The following is a 6000-nucleotide window of genomic DNA, read 5'->3' as shown; positions in this document are numbered from 1 at the left end:
GGTCTCAGCAAGACTCGCTTTCACCACCTGCTGGTGAAGCGGAAAGCAACAGGCGTCGATTTTGTATCGATGCTCAATTGCTCTTCCTGCCATACCCGGATGTGTAGCATCGAATTGCTTGGCGAATTTGAATCGCTGAATTTTTGGAAGCGAAATAATACGCACCGAAATGTCCTGTGAAGTATCAAAGGTTGTGTTGAAATTATTTAGTATTGAAATTTTGAACACTGCAATTGTTAAATTTGTATTTTAAAATAATACGAATATTTAATATTGAAATTGTAAACAATGCAATTGTGAAAGTTGTATTTTAAAATAATCTGTATTATTAACATTGAAAATTTTACGAATTAAATTTTATGTTTCCACGTGAAAAATTCACAGCCTAAATATCCACCCATGTTGAATTGCACAACCTTAAAATGCAAGCACTGTTAATACGATGCATTTTATTTCAGTTAGTGCTATACAGCACCCTATTTTGCTTCAAAAACATTTGTCAGTATTTTACTTCCATAGGTCTGGCTGCAGACTGGGTCTGGCTCACTGATCTATAATAGAGAACTGGATTGCTCATGACGTCATAAAAGTGAAGCCACCGCGCCGCCATATTAGTATTCCCTACTATTCGCATACATTCCATTGAATGAATAGGAGATTATACGATTTCATTGAGAAAACATCACATAACAAGTCAGCGTTTTTATATCTGAAGTCTCACTGTGCATTTTTACAACGCAAACGTCCTAAGCATGTAAACGGTTATTTGTTTATTGTCGGGAATTCCCTCTGCTTATTAAAAATGTACGTTCATAAAGCCTACATTACAGTCATGTACATCAGATAAGCATAAACATCGGGCGTTCAACATATGTTTACAAAAGAAAATGTCCTCATAAATCTGAATAATCACTGTTTATGTCATTTTGTTGTATTTATTCGTACAGTAGGCTAACTGCATGTTTCAACAATACTTTTGTTATTAATTCGTTTATTGTATGTTATATTATTATATATTCATTAATAACATTATTAATTTTGAAGCAGGTAATAATTTGTTCGTTAAATTAATAATTAATTCAACATATATACGCAGCATTTTACTCACATGGAAACAGTAATGTTAGTAAATCATTACAGAATTTGGTGATTTGAAGAGACTGAAATAGATGCTGCTCATTAAAAAAAAACGCACCATACCGCGCTGACTACTTAAAGACATTAAGCTTTATTTCAAAGATTTTAATTTATAGTACAAGAGCAATATTGTACAATCTAAACAATTTCAGGTAGGCTACTAATACCATATACACGGTTTTGTTTATAATTTAAATATATTTTCGTTTTGGTTCAGTTAACTCACCTGTGTCTGCAAGTGCGCGGCTGACACACCCACCTAAACGATTTCAATATATATCGCTTATCCAGCCCGAAAAGACCATAAACATTCCAGATAACATCTTAAGTATAATTTATTTACATACACATATCCTCAAAACTAATGATGTGTGAATGAAACGCTTCAAATCGGGTGATTTTAGGTCAGTGGTTTACATGCGAAATCAATGGCGCACTCTGCCGGTAGGGAATAGTAAGATGGCGGATCGAACACTTCCGGTGGCTTCACTGCCTAACGGCATTTTAGAACGCAATGAGCAATCCAGTCATTATATAGATCAGTGGTCTGGCTGCGTGGATGCGAGTGGAGCTCCACTCAAGAACGGAAATACGTCACCTCCACTTCCGACGTATGTTACACCATATTGGTCCGGGCATGACGCGGTCGCCTTGATGGTCCGGGCAAAATTTTAAGACATTGCATATTTAAAACTTATTGTTTAATTTTTCGTTTTGTATTATTTATAGTTACATATGCGTGTTCTTAATATTTACATTTTCTGTACATTTCATAATTAAAACGTTTACCTTGGCAAATGATATGTGTATATAATTATATATTTTAGAAAGTAAACAGTAGATCTTTTTTTTTATTGCACAATTAAATATTACAATAATGAAGATGTAAATACGGACAGTATCTTTTTTTTAAGTGTTTAGAACAAAACAAAAAAAGAACATACAAGGGCAATTACATAGTACATAAAACATAACATAAAATAGAAAATTAAAATAAAGAAAGCTGTAACATCACATATCCATAACCAAGTACAAATAGTTAGAAGTTATTCAAGAAGTTTTTTTTTGCTTTGCTATTATTTGTTTCTTTTAATGTACACAGGTAGTGGCCAATTTCTATTTTAAAATGAGTAAAATTAGTTTTTTTCACTGCCCATTTACATTTATGAATGAAAAACATTCCATATATGAGTAAATTTACAATATACCAAATTTTGAAGTCAGCACTATACTCATAAAAAAATTAAATGTCCTTTTCTTTGAGTTGCAATTCAACATTAGTATTTTATACCTCCAAAAACCAATGGCTAAAGGAACACAAAAAATTTGGCAAATCTTTCTAAGATAATTGTTATTACATTTTTTTCTTTTATATTTATACCTTTCAATTTAAGACAGAGACAACATTTGGATTTTTATCTATTTCATTTACTAATAATTTTCTAAGTTCTAAGGGAATGGCATTAATTACCATTACATACTCCTTTACAGGTATATGAAATGAACATTTTTTAAGAACTCTGCATAGGTAAGCACGTGACCATTAGAATTCAACAGCTGTGAAACCAACCAAACATTTTTTCGAAACCAATTAACTAAAAAAAAGAGATTTATTTTGGTGTGTAATGTATTTATTATTCCAAATTAAGCACTTGTGAGGGGAAAAATTATGTTTGTATATCATTATCCATGATAATAATGCCTGTCTGTGAAAATTGGAAAGTTTTATGGGAAGCTTGCAAATATTGAAGTTACAATTAAGGAGAAATTCAATACCACCTACTTTTTCCAAACATAATATTAGGGATATAATACCATAATTTATCTTTTGAACGAACATCATTTTTTATCCATTTAATTTTAGAAATAGTGTTAGATATTTCAAAATCAAGTACATTTAGCCCACCTTGATTAAGTGGATTACAAAGTATTTTTTTATTCAAATAATGATGTTTATTTTTCCAACAAGAAAATTATATATACATTTATTTATGTCATTAATAATAAGTTTTGGAGTGTCTATAACCATTGTGGTGTAACAAACAAAGGACAGCATCACATACAGTTGTGAGAGCTTCACAGAACAACAATATATTACACATATTGGAGGGGAAAGGGAAAAAAAGAAAAAGAAAAAGACACCTCAAAGATGTACAACTGACTCAAGAATTTTAAAAGTTTTAAAAGCTTTTGAGTTCAATGGTTTGGACACATTCTTAAAAGAGTCAAAGAAGACTTTTTAAATCAGTACATACAGTAAATAAAACAGTAGATCTATAATATCACTGGACATTAAATGAGAAGTTATTTTATTAAACATCTTAATCACAATTTGTATTTTAAACAAAATAACAACATACATATCTACATATACATAATTTCTGTAAATATTTGTGAACATTGAGGACCCCCTCGAAAACGAGATGATTCATCTGAAGGGGCTTATCCTCTTAATAATAATAAAATTTACATCAAATATCACAGTAAAATAATGTTTCCCACAATGTTTTCCATCCATTGAAATTTCACAAGTAGTTTTGTTATGATATGATAACCTCGTTGTAACTCGCTATTATAGCGATGCTAAATTAATAGGCTATAATAAAAAAATAAAATAAAGTGCGCGACGCCATTTTCATTTTAGTGGAGGTGACGTGTTTCCGGTTTGCGGGTGGAGGTGACGTATTTCCGGTGGAGCTCCACTCGCCGTATGTCTGCAGCCAGGTCCTCTTGATCCTTGGCGTTATAAACATGATCGGATCGTCCTGAACTTCCGGGTGGGGTCGTCACGTGACGAGGGTCATTCTATGACAGCTAAAACATAATGAATTAATTTTACTAAAAGTTCGATTGGGCAGGCTGTCTAGAATTCGATATTTTTATAAATATTTTATTTTTATATTATTAAATTAAAAAAAAAAATCTTAACAAAAGGGCACTTTGATCACTAGGAGCCAAAAGGGCAGGTGCTCAAGCACCCTCCTTTGCACGTGCCTGCCAGGATGGATAGCTCCGAAAGCATATTTCCATATGCATGGCTAATTCATTGTTTTTTTTTTCTCAAGTGAAAAACAATATTAACCTTCTAGTTGTAAAAACATACGGAAGCGTAGAGCTGCCACCCAGGTAAAAAAAAAATCTGAGCTTTATCACGTTTGTACAATATACTTTTCACGTTCTTACAATATAATATCACGTTTGTACAATATACTTTTCACATTCTTACAATATAATATCACGTTTGTACAATATACTTTTCACGTTCTTACAATATAATATCACGTTTGTACAATATAATTATCACGTTCGTACAATATAATATCACGTTTGTACAATATAATTATCACGTTTGTACAATATACTATCTGTCACGTATCTGGTCTATCCTGTCATCATGAACTCTTGCACTACACATCATGGACTTCATTCCCCACAAGCCACTGCACTAATCACTGCATTCACCTGCTCTCACTTTACTGATTACCGCTCACAGCTGCACCTCATCACACTGTCTGCATTTAAGCCACTCACACACACAGCCACCTTGCGAAGTCTGTCTTTATAAGTCTGTTTGTTTCCTGAGTTCTCTGTCGGTCTTTATGTGATGTAAACGTTGAATGTTCCTGTCAGAAGATTATTAAATATATTGTTCCTTCTGGTCATTATTTCCAAGCGTTTATTCCCGTGTTTGATTTCCCGTGTTTTGATTCTCGCTGCCAGCCCCGACCTTTCTGCCTGTTGTTGACCACGATTTCTGCCTGCCCCTTTGTGTTTGTTTTGTATCAAATAAATGCTGCAAATGGATCCGCACGTCTCAGTCTGACTCCCTGTGACAGAAGACTTCGCTGCTACAAGGATCCAGCAGCGAGTATGGTGTCATCCGGTTCCAGCACGAACACCACTGTACAGATCATGCGTCTCAAGCAGGGTGAGCGGACTATTGAGGAGTATGCGATGGACTTCATCGAATTGGCTAATCAGTCTACTATGGATGATGGTTGCCTGATGATTTTTTTCCGTGGAGGACTCTTAGAGCCTTTGGCTTCACTGATGCCCACGTTTGAACCTGGCTGGACTCTACAAACTTACGTGGACATTGCTCTGCAAATGAGTGGCTCTCCCTTTACTGTGGGAATCAAGGATGACAACAATGTTCCCACGGTAAACACCCTTCCAGAGCCTGTTGACAAGATGGCCGCCCTTCTAGAGTCTGTTGACAAGATGGCCTCCCTTCTAGAGTCTGTTGACAAGATGGCCGCCCTTCTAGAGTCTGTTGACAAGATGGCCGCCCTTCTAGAGTCTGTTGACAAGATGGCCTCCCTTCTAGAGTCTGTTCGCAAAATGGCTGCCCTTCCAGAGTCTGCTCTCAAGATGGTCACCCTTCCAGAGCCATTGCACAAGATGGCTGCCCTCCCAGACTCTCCGCTGGTTCCGCCCGGCCTCCCAGAGCCTCCGCTGGTTCAGCCCGGCCTTCCAGAGCCTCCGCTGGTTCCGCCCAGCCTTCCAGAGCCTCTGCTGGTTCAGCCCAGCCTTCCAGAATCTCCGCTGGTTCAGCCCAGCCTTCCAGAGCCTTCGCTGGTTCAGCCCGGCCTTCCAGAGTCTCCGCTGGTCCCGCCCGGCCTTCCAGAGTCTCCGCTGGTCCCGCCCGGCCTTCCAGAGTCTCCGCTGGTTCAGCCCAGCCTTCCAGAGCCTTCGCTGGTTCAGCCCGGCCTTCCAGAGTCTCCGCTGGTCCCGCCCGGCCTTCCAGAGTCTCCGCTGGTCCCGCCCGGCCTTCCAGAATCTCCGCTGGTTCAGCCCAGCCTTCCAGAGCCTTCGCTGGTTCAGCCCGGCCTTCCAGAGTCTCCGCTGGTCCCGCCCGGCCTT

The sequence above is a fragment of the Garra rufa genome, chromosome 8 (assembly GCF_049309525.1).
Source record: "Garra rufa chromosome 8, GarRuf1.0, whole genome shotgun sequence".
In the NCBI taxonomy this organism is placed as follows: domain Eukaryota; kingdom Metazoa; phylum Chordata; class Actinopteri; order Cypriniformes; family Cyprinidae; genus Garra; species Garra rufa.
Note: the sequence above shows the minus strand (reverse complement) of the source record.